At 37.6% G+C, this 24,731-nt stretch overlaps 1 long non-coding RNA gene across 1 annotated transcript in view; it reads left to right on the forward strand.

The window, feature by feature from the left end:
- LOC149650997 (uncharacterized) overlaps window positions 1–19,081 on the forward strand; it is a 98,390-nt gene extending 79,309 nt beyond the window's left edge. Inside the window, exon 3 of the long non-coding RNA XR_016370865.1 lies at window positions 17,301–19,081. This is a non-coding gene — a long non-coding RNA (uncharacterized LOC149650997). The remainder of the gene's footprint in view (window positions 1–17,300) is intronic.
- The last annotated feature ends 5,650 nt before the right edge of the window (window positions 19,082–24,731 follow it).

Raw genomic sequence — 24,731 nt, forward strand, 5'->3', positions numbered from 1 at the left:
TTGTGTAACCATAAGATTGCACTATGGTCAGTATAGACGTGAAAGTGGGTTCCCTCAATGTATGGGCGGAATTTCTCTATTCCCCAGAGTACTGCTAAACATTCCCTCTCCGTGGTTGAATATTTTCTTTCGGCGGTACTTAAAGAGCGACTCGCGTATTGTATGACGTGTTTCTTTCCCTCGATAGTCTGGGAAAGAACCGCGCCCACCCCTGTGTTCGAAGCGTCCGTATGGATCTTAAAAGGGACCGAGTAATCGGGGGAACTTAAGATAGGCGCAGTCGATAAGCGCTGCTTTAGGGTGTTAAAGGCTTCTTCTTGTACCGGGGTCCATCGCCACTTGTGGTCTTTATGCAGGAGGGTGTTTAAGGGATTAGCTATTTTGGCGAAGTTTGGGATGAATCTACGATAATAACTTGCCATACCCAAAAACTGGCGAAGGTGACGAATGTTACGGGGGGTTGGAAAGTTGCTCATTGTTGATGTTTTCTCTGGGTCCACTTTAATTCCGGAATTGTTCACTATATGACCCAGTATCCTACACTCATTTTGACAAAATTGCGTCTTTGACGCTTTTACTGTAAGGCCCGCATTTGCTAATCTATTAAAAACTTCTTCTAACGTTGCCATGTGCGTATCGAAATCAGCGGACGCGATAATTAAATCGTCGAGATACGCGCACACCCCTCTATCAGACATATCCGAAAACAGGTTATTGACCATCCTTTGAAACGTGGCTGGAGCATTCGTCAGCCCGAACATTAATACTTTTGGTCTGAATAATCCACGATGGGTGACCAGGGCGGCTATATCTCTATGTTCTTTGTGAAGGGGAACTTGCCAGTATCCGCTTCTCATATCTAGTGTGGTTATGTAACTGGGTTTGTGTATACTGTCCAAGATGTCATCTATCCGGGGCAAGGGATAAGCATCCTTACGGGTTATAGCATTTAACTTTCTGTAATCTATGCACAAACGCGAGGTGCCATCTTTCTTTGAAACAATTATAGTGGGGAAAGCCCACGGGCCGTCTGAGGGCTCGATGACATCCTGGGCTAGCATTTCATTTATTAACTTATCGAGTTCGGCTCTCTTGGCAGGTGAAAATCTATACGGGGCGCTCGAGATGGGTAAACTGTCTCCAATATCAATGTAATGCTCGACGCGCTTTGTTCTACCAGGGGTAGTGGAGAAAATATTTTCATACTTAAAAACTAAAGATTCTAAAACTTTTCTTTGATTGTTATCTAAGGGTGCTTTTTCGAGGGCTGCGCTTATACCATCATAATCTATGGCGTGCTTCGGAGAAGCCACACCTAGGGAAGTCGAAGACAACGCATACGCTTGGCCAATTTTTCTATGTACGGGAGATTTGTTAAAACTTAAACCATCAAAACTTAAAGAACCATTAAAACCTTCTTCATAACTAAAAACTCCTCTCCCGTAATCAATAACCATGTTGGTCTCGCGTAGGATGTCTCTCCCTAAAATACACTCATATTGCATGCCTTTGGCGTAGGAAGCCTCGAAAATTATTTGTTTCTTGGGTAAACAAAAGGGTACTATTGTTGTCCCTTCTATGGGGAAAAGTGAACCATCTGCCTGTCTTAAAGCCGAGTTTTTCTCATTTGTTACATATCCATATTTCTCTAATTGGGGTCTTAAAGCGCTGTTAATTATTGTTTCTGTTGAACCAGGGTCAACTAAAGCCAGGCACGGAACTGCCCCTAAATAAATTTGTAAAAAATCTTGCCCCACCTGTAAGTCATCCTTTTCTAGGGTAGCTAGTGTAATTTGTTCCGTGCCGGCCTCCTTACTTCTTATTGTTGTTGCGCGGACTGATCCGGACCCTCTTTCGGACCGCCCGCTGGACCGTTTCCCGGTTTCCCTTGTGCCTTATTTGGGCACCAATTAGATTTGTGTCCTGGCTTTTGACAGGTGTAACAAATGACGTAGGGATTGAAATAGTTTCCCTCCTTATCGAAAAACTGCGCCTGGGACATGGGATTCCTGACGTAAGAATTACTCCTACCGGGGTGGTAACTTTGCGCGTTGGGGTTCAAAGGCTTAGTTACATTGCGCGTAAAGTTAGTCCTATTGTTCTGGGACACACTGGCGATTTGCTTGGGGTAGGAAGAATGCGAAGGGGTGTGAATAATTCTTTCGGTCGCTATGGCGTCATCTATTAATTCACGAATGTTTATGTACCTTTTTGTAACCAAATAAGCTTTAATGTCTCTGTGTAAGTTTTTAAACAACGAGCGAACTTGCTCACTCGCTGGCATCGGGGAATTTAATTGAGAAAATAATTTATGCATTGATGTAACATAGTCAGAAACAGGCTCGTTTGGTTTTTGAATCCTTTCGGAAATTTTATCCCTCACATAATCGTCATTGGCTTCCCGTTCAAAATTCTTTCTTAACCTATTTTCAAAATCCTGAAAGCTAGAAAAGGGCATTTCATCTTGGAACCAGTCTAAAGCCGGGCCCCCTAACATCGACGGAACCCAACGTTGCACAAACACTTCTTCCTCTAGCCCATAGGTAAACATCATCTGCTTAACCCGTCGCAGAAAATCTTTTGGCCCCGCATCCATGGGGTTACCGTTAAACATGGGAGCAGCAGAGGGGGTGGAGTACGTTAAGGGGTGAAGAGCGAAGGGTTGCGAGACTGAGGGGTTAGAAACTGTCCCGCCAACGATAGATGAAGATAAGGCGCCCGTAACCGAAGGTACGCTTTGAACGCTAGGGGGGGAAGGTATACTCGGATTGTTACCTGGCACTGGCTGCGAATTTTGGGTGGTCGCAATGGCGGCAACTTGAGGAGGCAAAGGGGTGCTAGCTTGGCCATTCTTTACATCCGCCAAGTCAGCTCTCAATTGCTTTTGATCGTTATCAATTTGATTCAATTTAGCGAGAATTTGGTCTAAAACGGAGGGTGTAATGGCAGGTGTTGGCTGGGTTACTTGAACTAAGGGAGGAACTGGGTTATTATGTAGCGGAGGGACAATAGGAACGTTTACTGATGGCAGTGTATTACCGTGAGCTTGGGTTTGATTTGGCGTATTATTATTTACTGGGGGTACAATGGGTACAATAGGAATGTTCACTAATGTATTACTGGGAGCTTGAGTTTGATTCGAAGAGGTTGGATTAACCTGAACGAGAGAACTTACTGGGGCAACTGTGTTGGGAACAATGGGGGTATTATTGGCGCCTGAGGCTGAAGTTCCAGCGAAACTCAAATTTAACATACTAACTGACCCTCCTAAGGAGGAACGAACAGGGGAAGTACTGCGAGGGGACGGTGGGTTACTTCTTAATACAGGCCCCATAATCAAGGAGTTACTTTGCCTTTGGCTACGAGTATTATATCTATCTGCCCTGGTATTTTGTAAAGCGACGATAAGTTCGTCAGAAAACCGACTATATTGATTCATGGAGTTTAGACTCATTAAATGTTAATAAAACTGTATATAACGTTGTTTCGGTAAATTCGGTAAATAGGTAAAGATAATCAAACAAATATCTGAATCATATCACAAAATAGTAAACTATAAACAATAACAATTGATACCTATAATCACTACAGTGGAAGCCACCCGACAAAATTCTTTTTAAACCTTATTAATTAACCTTAATGAACCAATTTATCCCGGACGGACCCCCAATTTGTAACGCGTATTGTTCTTAAACCTTTGTTTGAGTGAAAACTTTTAACCTTAATCCTTAAACCCTTCAAACATTAGAACGGAACTACGGCTACAAATGAACTATCCTTAAGAAACACTGCGGGTTCCTCGCTAAACTTTCAGGGTTTGCGAGTTGTCTAGAGGTTAAGTGGCTTCTGCTTGTAGTGACGCTAGGTATAAGCTTAAATTACATAAATAAACATTGCGAGGGGATACTTCGTACGAGTTGCCATTTAATAATCATAAAACAATTAATAATCATAAAACAAATTACGTCTCAATTGATACATTAAAGATATTCCTTACTACTTACAAGGATTGAATTAAGACATATTTACAAATTTACAAATTTATAGTGCATGGCACTTTGGACTTACGGTGACCTTTGCGTGGGTGGTGGATCGCGTTCGCGGTATAGTTGTTCGCGCTGGGCCAAAGCCTCTTTTATAAAGTTCGCCAAATGGCACCGGTTTAACTCTGAAGCATTCTCGAAGGCGAGACGGGAACAACCTCCGTGTTGGCCAAGAAGTCCGGAGCGGCTAGATATTCTCCAGCTCTTTAGGATTTTAGTCAAAGTCAAAAGTCTGTCTTTTTTCTTTGTGTCCGGCGTTTTTATCCTTTATTAATTGTCTGGTGCCAAGGCAGGCACCAATCGGCGAGTCTGGCCGTGGTTACGTCGAACCGGAAAACCAACTGGCGACATGGGGCATAGGCCTCTCATGGTCACGAGTTATAAGTCACGTGTCTCAAGACACCGGTGATTGGTTGCTTTTTGGTCGCGTTAGCCACCACCTCTTGAGGGGTCTTTTACCCCTTTTCAAGTTCAAAGGTCATGGGAATGGATGCTTCGCACACAGATCCCACACATCGCACCCATTAGCTAATTGGCAACATATATACATAGATACACACATGGTCATAAATTTTGTAATAGAGGAACACTTTTACTATTCCTAGAATATTTGGCATTTGGCAATTACTCGTACGAAGTATTGAAAATATTGGGATAAGGGAGAGTCATAGTGAACGCCATATACTGTTAAAAACTTTGAAAGAAACCGATGGAACCTAAGATTAAGCTATGATAAAAGGCGAGCACCGCTAATGGGTAGAGAGGGGAACCGCACCTGACCAGCAGAGGGTCCTCTCTCTAACCAGGTAATGGGACGCTAGGGAGATAAGGTCAAATGCATGGCCATTGCATTAAGAAACCTTTCCTACCGAGTTTGAGCTATTTCTAAGAAATAATAAAGGGTCAGGGTGACATACTAGTTTTATCTGTGATTTACAAGTTGCTAAAGGTAGAGACGGTTTTTGAACTTTGAAAGAAATAGCATAGATTTATGGCATGATTGTAGAAATATTGAAAATGATTGTAGAAATATTGAAAATGATAAAACTGGGCGCTACAATATACTGTTAAATGTCATTAAATCTCACAAAATTCTGTGTTTGTTTTTCATTACTGCAACGTATGCCTACTAGGAAATATTGGATTTTAAAGCAAGCTAGCAAGCTAGCTAGTTCAGCAGGAGAATTTTCAATTATTCGAGTCGCGAGTGCATGCTGCAAGCTGCAACAACCTTTCACATTCTATCTCGTCATCCACTCCTTATCCCTTATCGTAACCCGATAGTTTCCCGCCTGTTTTCCGCTAAGATTTATCGAGAAAGCTACTGTATATAGGCTTAAACGGGATAGACTGTATACTGTTCCTAGGAAGAGGATGGTGACTAGATGCGGAATGCGCTAACAAACTTTAGCTATCCCTCCCTCCCGTTGCGCTAACCCTAAACCCCCCTTCTCTCTTTTACCGTTCTTCCAGAATTAATTAAGGATTTCCCCTTGCTCGGCAGGAAAGTAAAAGGAGTATTTAATGTTATATAACGTGTCTCTCCTTTATTTTAAACGCCTCTTCTATATACGGTTTCTAAGGTAGAGACCCCGTGAAATTATTGTGTCGGTGATTTTCTCGTCAATCTCAAATCTAACCTTAACTGCTAGAATATAGTAACTAACTTTTATGTGTTAGAAAAGAATTTTGTTCTTTCTGAAAGATGTACGGGGGTGTCCTAATTACCCTCTCGCATTTAACTTAATTAGTAAGTTTAAAATATTTGTATTCTAATTTTTCTCGATTTCCATGTGTGACTAAAGAAATCTGTAATTCTTATATAACTTAACTTCACCTAACCTACACAAACTAACCTAAAACACACCATAATATGAAGCTGGTTATAGATACGCTTTGTTATTATATAGAACACTACCTAGTTTTCCCACCATACCTTCCAAGGGTTTTTGCCAGAGTCTTGAGGAAAAATACCTGAGTTAAGAAGTTTTTGCTATCAAGTGGGAAAATTTAACTTTTTCGCTTTGTCCCGCATACCTCGCCGCGCGTTCTAACAGCTTATATGTCTATCTTACAACGGTATACACCTGTGTTATTTTGGAGGGTTCATGAACTAAACTATATAGCAGCGCTCTCACTGAAATGTCCTCTTAGTCGCCGAGCGCACCAAGCTAGTTTTAGTCTTGATTAATGCAAGATTCGAGGTGAAAAATTATAGTTTGCTCTTTTAATTTAGTCAAATTAATGTTTTAAGTAACTGCCTTTTTGGACAAGCAGTTATATAAGAGTCTGCAGTTTTCTCCTTTGTAGTGGAGCTATATAGCGACCAGATTTTATTATTCTTGGTTTAACACAAGTTTAATTTAGTTTTAAGCGAGTGCATAATTTTCTAGCTACGAACAGCTCTTGTTGTTATTAAGAAGTTTACTATACGCCTTCCTTGTTCTTGCTACTCGTAATTTTTGTTTATGATAGCCTAACGCGATCTTGGTTTGATTAAAAGTTTTGAATTTTGACATTGTGTGTACCTAATTGTTAATTTGCTAAGTTGTTTGTCATAGAGAGTTTATATATAGTTGCTACAAAGTTTCAAGTTAGACATCTAAGTTTGATCGATATTGTAATTACCGCGCAGTGTTAGGGAAGTTTGAAATTTCAGTTATGTGTGAATACTGAGATATCAACTAATTTAGACTGAATTTAAACATAATTTGTAAATGGTTTGTTCGTGTCATATTTTGCTCAAGTTTTCATTTTGAATTGTGTTTCTCTAAATGGTTAATTTCATATAATCTACTTCTTCTTAAAAATATTAAAATACTGGTTTTTCGATACCGATACCAAATCATAGCATATATAGCAAAAAAATAGACCAATCAAAGGCGTTTTCTCTCAACCCTTACGTTCTATATACATTATGATGGATGAAGTTGCAATACCTACTCAAAAAGAACTCTGACAGAATCGGATTAGTCTGCCAGAACCTACACTATTAATCATTCACACCCAATATCACACTATATATATACTATACATTCACAAGATAACGAAGCGTAATTCATTATTTACAAAACAATTTTCGGTGTAGACTCTATATAACAAAAAATAATGAATATACATAGACGATCAGGAACCAATATAAGACTTGAGAATATATTTGGGTGGTGCCGAAACCCGGGAATATAGTTGAAGATAAGCCTGCAGTCCCAATTTGTTCCTTGAACTTTCTTAGGACGTATATAGGTTCTTGATAAGATGTATACGATTGAATAGAAGATAAAAACAATTTTATCGCGAGTCTGTCTTCCCTACTCCCACGTGACATAGGTAAGGGAAAATGATTGTAACAAAGTAAAAGCGCGCCAAAGAATAAATGGACGAGTAAACACACCTTTTAGGCCGCCATAATGACCAGACGTACGTACCTAGCTATAGTCGTCTGGTATGGGAGAAAAAAACGTCTGCAGCTATAGTGGGGTTTTTTTCTATCAAGGGACAAGGGGGCCATGCAGGGATAAGGAACATAACATACAAGGGGCGAGAATGATTTCATTGATTTTGCAATAAGAATGCGTTTATCACGAGGGTGCATGAGTGAGTGGAATTCTTCCTCACTTTCTCTCTCTCTCTCCTTCCTCTCAAGTATGTTTCTCTATATATTTTATGCGGAACTTGTTGGAATTTACATGACGGGGTATATATTAGGCTCAATCTGTTTCATTCGATTTTAGATATCAGGTGCACGCGTGCAATTGAAAGGTGATGAAGTTCTATCGATGCACGTTATTGAAATTACACATATGAGAAATGAATGTTTGCGAATCGATTTAACTTTTAAACTGATTCAAACTGAACTCGAACTGGTGTTAATTTGCACTATTATTTATGTTAAGATTTTTTTGTCCTATAATTCCTATAATCTAGCTTTTTCAAATGGCTTCCTCCAGCCCTGCAATCTCGCCTGCAATACAATGTTAAAATTTCCTTAGGATTAAATGCAGATGTTACAGAACTTGTAAATGCAATCTTTTCCTTTCGCAAATAACGCTAAACTATATTATATTCAGATTAAAATTGAATTGATATGAACGAACCTGCAAAACCACAAACCCAAAGTTCTCTCCATCCCAAATGGAACCCCATTATAAAGAAATTGAAATAATTTGACCATACCATACCATACCATAACCGGGATCTAGGCAACCCTTTCGCATACATGATTCAAAAATGGATGGTTGCGGAGTTACATTTATGTAAAGAAACGGTTTAAGCCCCTAAACTTCCACTTCTTATAATGAGGCAAAATTTTCAATTTCTAGTTTTGATGCTTGAGCTTCATACTCGTTCTGTTATACAAGAATCGGACCTTATTTCGATATTGATGATTTGGAAAATAACTGGGTGGAGAGAGAGAGAGAGAGAGAGAGAGAGAGAGAGAGAGAGAGAGAGAGAGAGAGAGAGAGAGAACCAAACCATGGTAACCTTGCCGAATTCTTTCCCTAAAACGACCATCTTTCACTATATAAAGGGGGTTTATAGGAAAAACGTTTTTACCCCATAAGTTTTTTCCTCTTCTTCTCTTTACGTCTAAGAACTGTAGATCTACAAGGAACCAAAAAAAAAGAACGAGGGAATTTCTGGTTCTTTCCTACTCGCTTATTTTGGATCTCGCCATTTTTCGTTTTCCCATCGCTTTCAGCATAATGGTTCCAAATTTCCCAAAAATGCGTGAAAAACTTTTTTTTATATTCCCAACTCTGAAAGTAAAAAGAGTGTGTTTTTTTTTTTACTTTACTTTACTTCATCTTTTTCCCAAATTTCCCGCTCACGAGCTTTGATAAAAGTTTGTCTATACTATAGTTGATTTCATCTCCTGAATTCAATAGAGTTGAACTAAGACTCTATAGTGATAAGAGTTCATGTCTTGAAGAGAATCAATATATCTTACGATATAAATTGATTTAGTTCAATCGTATAATTCAATATTAACGATAAATAATAGTTATATACAGGGTGTTTCTGATAAGTCTGTTATAAATTAAGGGGGATGTTCTGTATAACGGGTTTACTTCACCTAGCCAGTTTCTGGTGTAGCTTATAGTACCCAAGTGTCAATCTTGGGTCTTTGACAGTATGGAATTTACAGTTAGAAACGTTTTTTTAGGGAAAGGGGATGACTTTAAAGATATGGGGGTATAGTTCGTTTCATACTTAGAATGCACCATCATTTCCAATGAAAATCAAATTTTTCTGCAAATCTCTTGCCTTTTGTTAAGAATGTAGCGAACATATGGGCTCCTATGATGGGATTCTATAACATAGGGAAGTTTTGCGGGGATAAAAAGGTTCCATTTGGTTTAAACTTTGAAAAGATTCGCGAGAGATGACTCCGGTCTTCTACAATAACCCATATTTTATGGTTCTTTTTTTTTGTTTAACAGATTACATTTCGCGAAAAACGGAACGGGTTTCTAACGTCTGAAATTTGATCAATTTTTCTTTTAAACTTAAACTTTTGAAAGAATTTTATTTATTAAAATGATGATAAAATTCAGAAGGCATTTTTCTCTTTTAAAATTGTTTTTTTATTTTTTAAACCAAAACTTAGATTCAGATTTGTTTTCAACGTATAACGCGTATACGTCGCTTCTGTCCACTGAATTGAAGTTAATGCAGGCAAAGTCACGGATACAGATATACTATCGCAACCCGGAAACGTAAATATCTGCCTTTCCCTCTACTGGTTGGGTGACTGTTCCACTTTCGGAATGTATAGCTCACTGATCAATATATATTTATCGATCATTCCCAAATTAAACACGGTTGCGGAGTTAATCCCCCTTCCTCTAAGCATTCTCCCAGTCTCTATATACATTGTTAATTTCACCTTCCAAGTGACTAATTATACCGCTTATAAACTCAATCAACGCACTCATCACGGTGTATATCTAATTTCTCGAATTAAGTTTTGCTATAGTGTTAGGAAAATTGCTACCTGTTTTAAAACAAAATATAAAATTCCAACAAAATGTATATTGTATTTAAAAGGAATTTAAAGGTAGCTTAATTATATTTTATTATAATACAGTATATATATTTTAAATTTCAGAGGAATATTTCACGTAATTAATTAAAATTTCTTTTTATAGGAATATTATATTTTAATCTAAAAAATTCTTTTGAAGTTCCAATATTTTTCCGAAAAACTTTTGTTCTAAAATTTAAAAGTATTTTTTTTTAATTTAGATAAAAAGATATATAAAAATCATCAGACAGTATATTCTCTTTGAATGTATTCTGAATATTTAAAAATTAGTTTTTAATGACAAAAATTTAATCTGCAAGGAGAACTCGAAAAACATTCATTCCGAGCATTTTTTTTTTATTTCTTCTAAAAATACGTATGGAGATGTTTGTCAGGAATTTAAAACATTCTAAGATCATTTATGAATGAAAAGAATATGCCAACGGTTTTTTAGGCACACTACACTATCGAACTGTGCTTAAAGAATGTTTAAAGATAAATTGAGGAATAATCCACGTATCTACGAATGATTTTGATTAGAAATTACAACGTATTTGCTGGGAAACATAGTCTTCTATAGCCCTGGGTGACTTTTCTACTTTTCTTTTGATACTTTATTCAGGCTTTGGTGTCGCGCCGCTGAACTTCTTTCGCAAACTCGGAATTTTCTATATCCTTAGCTTAGAGTTTTCCTCGGTTCGCCGGCCCGTTTTCTTCTATATCGGCAGCAATCGAGACGCCTTAGCTTGACTTTCTTGGAAACTTGACAAAGCTAAATACCTTATCCACCTCCAGGTAAGTACATTCCCCGTTTCTCTCCCCCTCCCCCCACCAGTTCCTACACCGATCAAAGCGACCTCTTACGCTACATTCTGTCAATGAAGGAAAAAGAGGGAGAAAAGTTGTCAAAGAGTTTCGCAGTTCGGCTCTCCTTTGAAAGCCGAGAAGACGAACCCACGCTTGTACCAAAAGAAGAAGAAGTTAGTCGCGATAGAAAAGGGGATACAGTTCTTCCCCGCTGTGAATGTCTTATATACCGCGTGACAAGATTTGCAAAAGACTTAATGTTTTACACCCCCGCTATCTCTCTTCCCGAATGTCCTATAAAGTATAGAACTCTCTGTTTCTATAAAGGTTCCCAAAGACTGTTTGCTTTCCCTCTCCCCTTTTCGCGTAGGCTTATACATAGTATAAGAAAAAGTTCTACTAGGCCTACATTCTTGGATGAAAGAGACTGTGTTATTAGTAGAGTTAATGGATGTACGGATAGCTTAAATATAAGATTTACTCATTAGATAGTGGGGGTAGTAATTGATTATAAGGGATTATTGATCGGTTTTTACCTCTCCGAGTGACGTATGTCACGGAGAGGTTCTGTAACGATCGTGTGTGTGTGTCTGTCTGTGTGTCTGTGTGTGTGTCTGTTGTTACACCCACGTGACCGCGTTCGCAGTTTCCAAATCGGAGCAAACGTGTTCGCCACTTCCGAACTGCATTCACAGTCACGGAAATGGCTCCTCTACTTGAGTTTTCACACCACCATCTTCTGGTCTTTGTCCATTCCACACGGACACCAAACTGTACATACTGGCTTCTAATCACCATCATCTTCTGGTCTTTGTTTATGTCCATCCCACATGGACACCAGTCTGTACATACTGGCTTCTAACACCACCATTATCTGGTCTTTGTTTATGTCCATCCCACATGGACACCAGTCTGTACACCTGGCTTCTACACCACCATCTGCTGGTCTTTGTTTTTGTCCATCCCACATGGACACCAGTCTGCACACCTGGCTTCTACTCCATCGTCATCGTTGGGTTTAAGACATTCGCGGCGATCAGCTAGGGTTACGAGAAACGTCTAGCCTCCCTAGGGTGGGTTGTCCACCAAAGGTTTTCGCAATTGCGGTTGTTCTTGCTTTCAACTGTTGTTCGACACCCTTATATACTACCTATTTGAGTAAGGCAAAGCAACCGGCGTATGCTTCATTTCAAACGCCAATATTAGTCAAGTCTTTCAAGAATGATTAATTTTTCTTTTTTAAAACGATGTAACGTTCAATAAGGCGAATAACTAACGAAGAAAATATTAAATATTAATTATATTTATTTTAATATTTAAGATAATCTCTTTTCTCAATTCAAAATTAATACGGAAAGAGTTAAAAAACAGTCTATGTTTTTGTCTGTGTGTGTCCGTCCGTTGTTACAGTAGTGCGCTGCGTTAGAAGTTCGTTTTGTTTTGATGTGTAAAGGAATCCTACAGAACCATAATATTCCCTTTATCCTTAATATGAAGTGAATATGTGGAAATATTTTTCGTAATTATGATGTATTTAGTACTTTTGTAGCTTTAAAGCTCTATTTCATTTTGATATTCCAAAGATTTTTTTTAATATTATTATTTAAAATGGATGTTTCTATATTACTTAAGCTATACTACATCTGTATATAGAATAATCCTTTCTAAAGTGAATACAAGCACTATGCTACTATGTTGGTCAAATGAACTTTTATTTGTCAATAGGCCAATGAACCAAAGAGTAAACGTTTGGTTTTCGTTTCTGTAATGCAGAGACATTAACGGTTCAGAGTGAGCCGAAAGTTAAATACACTTTTAAATAATTAGGCTTAGATTATATAATCATGGTGGAAATCTGGGCCGCGTTCAGCAGAGCCCAGCGCTTTGAGCAGTGTCCTACATAACGGGATTTTGTTTTTGAATATTGACGTCACGGTGCTTAGCGTTGAGCTAGCGCGGTCTTCAAAGGAAATAGTCGGCTCTTTGGATAACGTGACGTAAAACGCGTAGTTCTCAGCCTGGCGAAAAAACCATGGAGGAATTAATACAAATAGCTTTATGGGACTATAGCTATTTAATTGGCGTGAAACCAGTTGATCACGCGAGAATTTTAAGAGATATGTTAGTTTCTAAGTTTAATTATAAAAGTTGTTATCTATCTCTATAAATATGTTATCATACAATTTTTGTTAAGCCTTGGTACCTTGCACGCTTTATTGCGCTAGCGTCATTTATAAAACGCCGATGACCGGAGAAAAGCTATGACGACAGACTTCACCGGTAAACATTTCCAAAATCCGCCGTCTTTTTTGGTGAGCTCTGCTGAACGCAGCCCAGAGTCCCAGACCAGTGAAAGGTCTGATCGTAATCGGATAATAGCTTCGTGTTTTCATGCTTTTTATGGTACGCATTTACTTTCAGTGTGTGTAGCCACAAATAAGCTTTGGTGTTATGTAACGTTAACAGTCATGTTGACAAACTAAGAAAATCGTTGAGATGAAACGAGAGGATAGTGTTTACATGGCAACCCTGTTGTGAATATGGCTTTGAACATAGAGGGCATACAGTTGAGGAGTAGAAAATTGGGCCTTTACAAACACGTAAAGGTAATACCCCTCCAAAGTTTTATCTCTTCATTTCCCGTTTTTCCCCCAACGGATGATTTTAATGTGTACAAGTATATCATTATTGGATGTAAAATGTCGTCTGATTTACAGTATATTTGCTATGCTTTGTATACAGCTTTAATATTTCATAAACATTTCCATATCTGGGTAAATAAGTTTGTAAGTAGTCGTCTTGACTCGGAGAGGTCATATTTTGGTTTTCCCAACTTGTAGTTTTATTATATGAGAGTGTTCGTAATTTTATTGGGATGTAAAGGTTTTTAGTTAAGTATGGTTCTATATTTTGCCATAAACGCTTTCTCACAATAGAGTTGTATATGCTGAAAGGGGTGAGCTACAGGGATGTGACGTCAATATTGGTATAGTCTAAATTGTATGGCCTGAGCTGACGACTTCCAATATGGTCACCCAAAACCGAGATAAAAGATAGGACTCTTACTTATAGCAGACTCTACTGTGTTGTTTTCCCATGATAATATGACTCTCTTGTATAATAGATTTTTCCATAAGAAATCTTTATAAATGCGTACCTTCTACTAGATTTTAACTTTATGCTTAACACCGTTCTGCAGTGCTCACGTACCCAAATCCTTTGATCGTCTTGTTGGTCGAACTAAGTTTCAGGGACTATTTTAGTGTCTACGATTGGAATAGCTATAGAGGAGTTTCTATTCTTTCATGCTCTCTCTCTCTCTCTCTCTCTCTCTCGCTCTCTCTCTTTCCATGGAAAGATAGCATAGCACGCAGTCTCTTTCTGTTTTTCGAGCAATACCAGCCAGAATACCAGCCGAAAGAATATTTTTCTTCCAAGTGACAGCTGGTCGGGTATTTTTTCATTTTCTTCCTTTACCAACCGTCAGGGCCAAATTTTACCAAGTCCCCCTGTTTTTTTTTTCTTCGTTTCCTTCCAATGTTCAGGAACCAAGCGACCGACCGAGTCAGTCTCGATGCGTTGTCGAACTTCGTGGTAAAAAAAGAAGGTACCCCTAAAGAAGAGTCTGCTGCTCAACTCATGCTGAATCTTACGCCCTACTTTCTCGAAGATTTTTCCACTGTAATTTTTTTTCTCCTTCTTTTTATACAAGTTGATTGTCAATTTCGGCTGGGAAACCGATAATGTTTGAATGGCTAGGATTTTTTTCGTATTCAATCTTTAAATAGGACCAATATTTTTTATCTATCTGGATTACTGGACTCTGCTGCATATGGGATACGTGGGTTTCACGGTGGCTTTTTTTCAATCATATATGTATGTCTACACGATCTATTTTGCTGAGTAGCAGTTTTTAAATGGATTTTACTGAACTTCTTTTGCTGCTTCGATCTGCTGTGGGGATGGGGTCTTTGGGGACACTTTTCACTAAAAGTTTGTTTGCAGGTAATGGATTTTTACCAAGGAGATAAAAAATATTGGGTTTTTTTTTTTAATGTAAGGTTTAACGTGACATTAAAATGTTTTCAGGTTGGTGTTGTTTTTTGCAGGAAATAAGCGTTGAATTTTCTTAACTTTAGTGAAATTGGATTGAGGGTAAACGTAATTTAATAAATTTGAGCAAATACGAAATCAAAAAATTATATTTGTCTTATCATTGACAAATTTAAGAAATGACTTAGCTTAAAGCTAACTTAAAAGAAACCTTAATACTTGCGCAAGTAATTTACCAGAAAAGAATCCCCCAACGAACATTTATTTAAACTAAGCCCGGGGCGTTCAAGAAAAAACCTTAGCCAACCAACCTCGTCTCATTTTTTTTTAATTAAAAGAATCCACAAACTATCTTTTATTAAAAGTGACGCTGAAACTAGATTAAATAAAAAAAATTCTAATCTATACATGCTTATATGTCGCTCCCCAAAAATAGGTTCCTTTCGTTTTAGTTCCACGAACTTTTCAACCGTACCGAGAACCAAGAGAGAGAGAGAGAGAGAGAGATAAAGGAATACGCCTTGAAGGAAAATTTTCTTTTCTGGTGCGAGGATTATGAATTGCAGGCGCTCTTCGGTGGTGCTGGAAAGAAGCCGATGTTGTGTGGATGCTGGGAACGATGAGAAATAATGGGATGGGAGCTATAACGTTGGAATCTTCGTGATTAAAAGGCAAGCGGCTCGAGGCGCTAACAAAGAAGATTAGGCAAACAGTTCGGGCGTGATCGGGCCAGGGAGGGTGAACCTGCAGCCTGGTGTTGGGACGTTGTATTTACTGGGGACGGAGGATGTGTAAAGACCGCGACCCCCTCCGGAAATGGAGCGAAGATGGCGTTATAATGCGGATATGCCAAAGCATGGTAACTTGACAAATTTTGCCTTTGATGTTGCGCAAATATCCAGACAAGATAAAAGGGTAACCACCAAAGTTGCATTCATTAAAAACGTGGTAGCCGGAAGTTTGAATTGTTTCATTGAATGGCTGCGTAATTAATTTAGGCACCGGTAATTAAATACGATTTCTATTGCAAAAGAACGTACGTTTTCTCATCACTAAGCTTGGACACGTGTCGCAATTTTTAACTAATTCTTGCGTAGTGGTTACCCCCTCGAATGAGAGTCACCTCCCTAATGGGTTCTTGATACACCAGCAAGCGAACAAGCGACGTCTTAGATACAATGTTTTCCCTATCAATTCAATGTGACTTGTAGCGTAACGATATAGCGAACCTTATTTTCCCGAGATGTTTTTCTTTTTCTTTATACCTATACATTTACGCTCATCTTTTTGGTTTGGTTCTTTTCTTGATCGTTTTGTTTACGCCCCGGATGGGAAGGAAGTCTTCCTCGCCTTTTGATGTTCTATGCAGATTGCGTTGGGTATATATATACGTGCTAGCGAACAGACGTCTTGGTGGTGCCTGGTGCTTTTTTATCCTTGGAATTTTTCTTCCTCTTCTCTTTTATTCTAAGACTTCATCGTTGTAGTTTGGTGGGAGTTTTATCCGTGCATCTTCTAGAAGCTTGTCGGTCCTGAGAATTTCGTGATGGGGTTACTGTGTATTACTATTTCCTGGAATTAATAGACCATTTCGATGTTAAAAACGAGTAGGCTATTTTCAGTATCAGGACGTATATTTTTCCGTCTATTTTGCTTGCCCGGGTTAAAAGCCAACTCATTAAGATGAATTAAGTAAAATATAGTTGCAAAGGTTATCGGTATTGTACAAGTATAATGCTTCATTTCCCAACATGCCCTTGTATTCAAACTAAAACACCATACATCCCGTCGCCTACGAAATTCTCATGACTTGTACTTAGAGATACGTCTTCTTGGGGAAGCTTAACAATGCAAAGTGCGAAGATCTCCGTATATGTTTGTGAAAATAGAAAGGAAAAATATAAAAATTCGTGATCCATTTTCTAGCTGATATCACGAAAACTTGTGTTATTAATTTTGTTTTGGCATAAAAGTTTCTTTATTCTTTTGGGTAGTAATAATTGTATATATTTTATATTTTATATTTCACTAGAAAGCTTAGGTACATTGTTTTTCAACAAACTAAACATATTATCTATAAAGAAATTGTTTTTTTGTTTTTTTTTTTCGGATGAAAATTGTATTGTGTCTCATACATTTTATGGGTTAATGTTAGTGGTTACGCCTTTATGGAGTGCGGATGTTTATGGGTTGTATAGTTTCCCGGCTATTTATACGTAATTTATTTAATGGTTTATGCCTGTTTTTTTCCTATGTATATTAACCTTTACGCTCTTTTTATTACATTTATTTATAAGTATTAAAATATTGTAAATTTATTATATTTATGGTTTTTTCGGGTTTATGCTGATTGATATCATTTTTATTCACAGGTGTTGCGGTTTGAACTGAGGAAGGGAATCATTCAATACAATGTTATTCTACTACAACCAACAGGTTTAAAGGTAGGCAATTTTGTTTTTCAGCATGATAAATGATTGGAAGTTTTTTTCGACGAATACGTGAGGGTTGTTGTTAACCTTATAAAACTTTTATTATACAAGCTAGACTGTCAAATGGTAAATCCTGTTTTGTTAAATGTATAGTTATTGACTGCCATGTTCTGTTTAAGTCGTACTAAAAACACAAATTAACTTTAAGTATAATTAGTGAAGTACCTTTAATTATTCAATATATTATCGTTATACTAAAAGAATTTTAATAATTTGCACAAACAAAATTAGTTACCGAATATTCGGAACGCCAATCCAATAATTTATAAATAGAAATGGGAAATTCTAAAATATCTCCAAGGTATAATCATAAGTTGATAAGATATGTTCCAAAGTTTCTCACTGGTTACTGAGAGCTTGTGGGTCATGGATTCTCGTAAAGCGACGCCTAGTGAGGCGCTGTCAAAGGCTTAGTACATGCCAAACAGGAAGATGGACTGCAAAACCGAGTGTATATAGTCAATTCTCGCTCGGAATATCTCTCAGAAAGTCTCTAGCGTTACAAAGTAAGGTAGTGTTATACTTATAAACTTATGGTATAATCAATATATGATTGATGTAATTTCAACAAATGAACTAATAACTTTAGAAACTTTCTAGCATATAGTAAATTTAGTATTACTAAAGCTTTAATGCGGGTTCCAATTTCGAGACGTTTTATACATATCTAAGGTCTTGTTTTAAACAAATACAGAATATACCGCGCTGTTGTATAAGATAAAGGATGCGTGGGAACGTCGAACGTGGTGCATAGTACAAACTATAAGCCTAAACAGCAAGCTCATTTGAATTCTTTGGCTAAAGGTTTCTCAAGTGGAAATTATTCAAAATGTCGTATATTTTAAACCTTTTCCTTCCTCCTTCCGTATTTTAAAGGAGGGGCGTGCATTGTTAAAACTGCACTAGCTTATAAATTATTGAAGATATACTTCACTCCTTTCTCTCTCAGGCTGAACAATTTTTTCCGTAAAGATCGCCGCGGTTTCTTCTCTGTCGACAGAAATTCCTTTTTATAAAAGCAAGGACCTTAACGAAAAACGGATGGTGACGGCATGCCCCTTTATCCGTACTGCATGTCCCCTTAATTCCCTCGCATGCGACTTGAAGGAGAAAGTAAGAGTTGAAACAAGTGGTGTCACCCCTAAATAAGTGTTTTTCCTTCATGCATAGAGTAAGATTTTATTTATAAAAAGATGAGTGTTATAAATATTTGGTAGATCTTTATTTTTATTTACCGCCAAAATTCCATAATTTCGCGCCGTTTCCAAAGCCTATTTTATTAGGCCTATACAACCCATGTGTGAGCAACTCTTTAACAAGTTGACCGTGAGAATTCAAGCTAATGGTGCCTATCTAAAAGAGAAAGTTTTAAAATGGCCGGTAGTTAATGTGTATTTAAGTAAAATTTTATTTCAATGACCCCAAGTTGGTTTCTCTTCCCTAAACATTGAATGCCACTTGTAAAAGATTTCTCATTACGTCCTTTATATTTATTTTTCTTGTAGTTTCATTAGAAATTTTACACCAAAGTGCTTTGTTGATTTCATAAATAACAATGGCACGTCAAAGGTTTAGCTTTAAAACATACACTCTAGCCTAAAGCCCTTATTTTTGCCAAAACCACCAAATGTGATTCGTATACCTACCTACGTCAAAAGAGAGCTAAATTAAAACTCAAACAAAATTTAGGGGATGAAGCTGAAAACTTATTAAAAGGCGGGAGAAAGAAGAATTAACCGCTGGCGTTATGAAACGAACATTTTAGCCGGCTGCAACTTTCAGTATCATCACACAGGGAATTAAACAGAGATGAGAAGGGGAAACTACACGCAGTCCTCAGTTTAGTTGCAGAGAACGCGAGAGACAAAGATTAAAATTTCTCCCTGCGAAATTATTCCGTTTACTTAAGCCTTGGACGATGCAAAAGTAGCTAGGCCTAACTCCCACTACACTAAATACCGTCCGAAAAATCTTTCGCAACCTTTTTCCCCGGCTCTTTTTATTTTCGGTTTAATCTAGCAGAAATGGTTTCGCATTTTCGTCCAGGGGATAGCCCGAGCTACAGTCGGAATAATAACTTCAAACAGAACAGAAACTCCGTGAGCTAGTGAACTTATTTAGATGGGGGAAGGGAGTATACTAGAGAGGGGCAAAGTGATAAAAAACTATACCACCCCAAATGCGAAAATACCCTAAAATAAAAAAAAACAGAAGCAAAAGAGAAAGTTAAAGCCAGGCTATTTAACGAGGCAATTTATAGTCCCGTTGCAGCGAGAGAGAAGTCTGCAAAGCGTATGATTATATACCGGGATTAGTTTTTACCACTATTAAAAGTTGCGCAGTAGCTTAACTCAATTCCATTGGGATATAACGGGTTCTTGCCTTTGATTCCAGTCGTATTTTAACCTTAAAAAAATATTTTTATTAACAGTCTTGATATGGATATTGTTTTCATATTTTCCTAACGTCTTTTTTGCCTCCTTCCAAGAGTGTAACACCCGGAGAAAAAAGGAAACCTAATAGAGTGTCTTAGTACTAAATCAGGCACAAATTTTTATAGCCCAACATTAATTTCGCTACGTTTCATTAACTATTTTGTGTTGAGGGAGAGAGATTTTTTTTTTAAATATTTTCCGTGATTTCGAAATGCTGGCTGCCTTGGCTGCTGGCTTCGTACGAGCTGCTTCTTGAGGCGTTAATCGTAGCTACGTAATTGTTCCCTACTAAATTTTTCTGCGTTTTACCCGCTCAGGATAGCCTATTTAAGGGTTAGCTGAGAATGGAGAAAGATGGTTCATGGTGTGGAATTAGGCCTTGATGTGATGATAAAGGGACGTGAAGGGTGTGTTGAGGGTCGCTAATCGTTTGGAATAGGTATCGCGTGCCTTGCATGAATTATCACGACACGATTCCAAGAGAAAGAGTGTTTGCCTCTGTATCTGCATGCAGTTCTAGACAGAGCTGGGATTTTCGTCTCCCTTTCTTTATTGTTCCAGCTGCTCTTAAATTTTGCGGGTCACCTCTATGGTAGGGCCTTTCACGAGATCGCCGTTATTCTCATAATATCGTCTGCTTAGAATATTCACGGGGTAAGCAATTCTCAGTATCGGCACAAGTAAAGACGTTGAAACATTGTTCTCTCTGATACAAATAGCCCAATTCCATCTTTAACCTTTGTGAAATATTATCTTATGGCTTCTTGATGACCATGACAATAACACCATAAACCTAATGTGTCCTCATAAAGACACCCTGTTTCTAAATGAGTACTTTCTCCAGTAAGTAATTGGACAATTCAAGAGCTTTATATCCAATTGCTTCATACTCTACGCTCTATTTTTCCTTTTCTCTTTAACAACCAACATTTTTCAAGTAGATCATTTTACCCCAGTTATCATATCCTATTCTATCACCTTGTTTCGGTCTGTCTGGCCCCATTTGAGCTCTAGAATCGCATCTCATATGTATAAAAACGTAACCCTAAAGTTCGCCGCTAGATGACTCCCAAAACGCTGATTTCTGGCAAATTGCATTGCAAAGAAGTGTAAAGTAAAGGGGAAGAGGGTAAAGTGCTAAGTTAGGCCTATAGCTAAATCATTCCGAATAAACCGCTCGAGATTTTTTTAAGTGATTGGTGGACGATTCCTTTATGGGGCAAGTTGCCAGCCAAGAAAACGTAATAACAGCGCTGCGGTGTGCTGTTTTTTTATTTTACCTTCACGTCTTTCTTTGTCGGATTTACATTTTATCCGACTTTGTTCACCAGGGAGTGTGTAATGGCAGGATTTCTTTTATTTTAGTTTTTTTGCTGGTGCACCCTCTAATAACACCTGCGTCTATGTTTGCCCCTAAAATAAATTATAAGCTTTACTGTGGCGGCAATTGCTTAAAGGGGCATTCACGCAACCGCCCTTCCTCCCTATAGCTCATAAAAATAAAGGGTGCTATGCAGAATGCACTCTAGCATGCGAAAGAAACAAGTTGGACTGTGATATAAATGCTTGTCCGTTTACTTTACTCATTTCTCAAAGGTGTGATATTAAAATGGGTTTTCATTAAAATTATTTAACCCTAAAACCAAATAAATCGGGCCAGAATTAAGAAAAACACATTTTTTTAAAAAACGTTATACACTTCTGTAATGCGGATAAGCTTTTCTACAGGGGCTCGTAAGAAATACGGCACTCTAATAAACCTGTAAACCTGTAAACCTGTAGAACTGTTACCCCTGTAAGACGGCTTCTCTTTAGAATTTTTTTAATTTTAATTATTTGCAGAATTATTGCCTTCTAGGTGTTTATTATTGGACAAATTTTTCATAAATGGATAATTAAATGTTTTTTAGACTTAAATCGTGTCTCGCCTTAGAAAATAGCTTCGCATTTGAAAAAATTGGTGGATGGAACTAAAAACGCCAACAAAAAATACCCTCAAAAATTTCTAGCAACGCCTTTTTTTGGTGAAAACGGCCGTATATATATTTCTAGTTCTATATCAGAAATTTCCTCCGGTTCTCTAGATTCAACTCAGACTCTACATGTAGGATTATTCCCAGTGAACACTCTCTCTCTCTCTCTCTCTCTCTCTCTCTCTCTTTCTCTCTCCCCTCTTGAACCTCTCTCACACTTTTTTCTGAAGTATGACAGGCGCGGTTTCTTTATTTTTTTTTTAGAAAAAAATTCCCAGGTTTAACTTGTCAATAGATGCGTATAGAACCCTTCCTGGGCAGTTCAGAGAAGAAAAAAAACTGGGGTATACCTCTTAAGGTTTACGCTTTTGAGTAAGAAATGTGTCAGGTATGTATTTAAAGTAGTAAAAAAATGCGGGGAAAACCCCTTCCTCAGTACCTATTATAATAAGACATCGTTCATAGGGGTGCTTTCAAAAAAGTACATTACTTACATGTTTTATAAGTTGTAATATTAGGGAGAGTTACGTTAGAGTTATAGGTAACTGTTATTTGGGTTTTTGCGAAAATTATTAAATTTATATAAATAGGAATATTGTAATTTGAGGAATATTTATTTTATAAAAAATTCTAGTATGAAATATTCCTTAAATTAAGATATGAATATTTTTGGTATCAGAGATCTCCTGATTAACAGAGAGTTGTGATACATCTACTGAGGTGGTTTATGAGAGACACCATTCCATCATTGTCGAGAAATTCTCTAGTATGTTCCTATCTGCATAAAATTATCTTGGCGAGAATTCTTGATTGGATAATTATGTGTTGTGGAAAATTGGGGTGGTACCTTATACATCCGTTATAAATTTAGGATCGTAGATGCAGAAAATTAAGGGTTGCAGTGTGGAATAGATCAGAACAACACTGATTTTATTTGAAAACGCCAATCTCTTTAAAATTACTTAGTCTAATTCTTCGAAAAAGCAACTGTATATGGATTTCGTATGTCTATGAAGCATAATATGATCTTTAAAATGAACCCAAAAATTACAAAATCGTTAAAGAATTAGCTAAGATACGATTTTTTTTAAAAGGTGGTACATGTGTGTCTTACAGGTAAATAGTTTTACAGGGGCCAATAGGAAATACATTAGATGCCTTACCCCTGTAAGCTGGCTTCTCTTTGAAAACTTAAAAAATCGTTTTAAAATGTACAGATAACGCAGTGCGAATTTCTCACAAGTTTTTATTATCAAAATTAATAAATAATAATTAATTGATCTCTTCTACACTGTATTATGAAGGAAAAATATCTGCCATCCAATTATTTTAGACACATTTTGAAAGGTTTTTGGCTCGCCCAACTTTGATTACAGCAACATCTATTTTCTAAAATTGGGTTTGCTATTCTCGTTAAGTTTAATTAGCTGTTATTAACGGCGCAGTTACAAAGCTAACGCTACGCCTTATTTTAAAGTTCACGGGGTCATCAACCTCGATGAAATTTTAATATTCAAATTTTATTAATATTGCGTGTAAGTTACTCTGAGAAAGCGTAAAAATCGATCAACACTTCAAAAGTTTTATCGACGTATTAAGATTAAGCCCTTTAATAGGGTGGGGGTCAAGGTTCATAGAGACATAGTTCAAACAGTTTAAACAAAAAATATATAAACTTACAAAAGAAAACTGAACGATTTTTCATTCGATGCAATCTTTTCTAAAAGCTCTCGTTTTTATTTTGGCTTCCTTTTTTCTCTTTTTTCTCTCTCTCTCTCTCTCTGTCGGACGATTTTCTCTCTTAGCTACTTAGAATAATTTTAATGGGAAATCAATGCGACGCTCGAAGCCTCAGTTCGGAAAAATTTTTCCTCGAAACAAAATAGCACTCAAGAAAATGACTGTGGATGGGTTTACCCAAACCCCAACCCCCTTTCTTTTTACCCCCCGGTGCTACCCCTCTCAACCTTTCGTGCCATTCCAACAGACCCCTAAACGCGACTAGCGACTTCTCCAATCAAGAAAGAATAGTGGGATTGGCCCAATCACGTATTCCTACAGCTAAAGAGAATTATACATAACGAGCTAGGAGCCATATCTTTTATCTCAATTTGAAGTAATGAAATAAGTAGAAGTGAACCATAGTGTGTAGTATTTTTGCAACCCGAGACACTTAGTTTATTTTTAGGGAGAGCTTTGGGTTGTTAATATTATTTAGCAGACGATACTACCTTTCATTCCTCCATCCTATTTAAGCAGTTTCTTCTCTCAATTTAGTCCTGCAATATCGCAATGCAATTTTTCCTTATCTAAAGGTGGAATTTTTGAGGAAATCTGCAGATTTTTAGGGATACCCTATTCCCCAATTCCCCAGCCTCCAATCTTTACAATTGCCTACTCTACTGGAGTTAAACCCCGGGAGCATGCAGGCTCACCGCCTTAAGCGTCGTCAGACTTTTCATTATGACGTTACTCGCGATAAGAACGAACGATCCATATCTGAATTTGTAAAGATATTCGTAATACGGAATAAGCGCTTAATAGCGCGATCGCATGCATTTTTGGTTTTGGCGCGCGAGAGACAAACCGGGTCTAGGCATCTAATTCTTCTTCTTCTACCGAAGCACTTTTCTCCTCGTGAACTATATATACCAACATCACGCGCGTCCTACGTAACTCGCTCTCTCGGACTCTTGTGTAGTGTACCGGAGTGAACCCAAGGAGAGGAGAGGCGAAAAGGAGAAGCTCTGTCAGGGAGAAACAGTCCTTCCTCCTCGTGCTCCTTTAGCAAACCCCTTATTCTCTCTCTCCAAACGTTCAACGTTTGCATCTTATAAGACCCGTCTTCTCTTATCGATTCTAGAGAACCCGCAGTTTTATCGAATGACACTTAACGCTGTTTC

The sequence above is a fragment of the Phalangium opilio genome, unplaced genomic scaffold (assembly GCF_054372755.1).
Source record: "Phalangium opilio isolate 3A_F unplaced genomic scaffold, DU_Popi_V2 ptg000082l_1, whole genome shotgun sequence".
Taxonomy (NCBI): Eukaryota; Metazoa; Arthropoda; class Arachnida; order Opiliones; family Phalangiidae; genus Phalangium; species Phalangium opilio.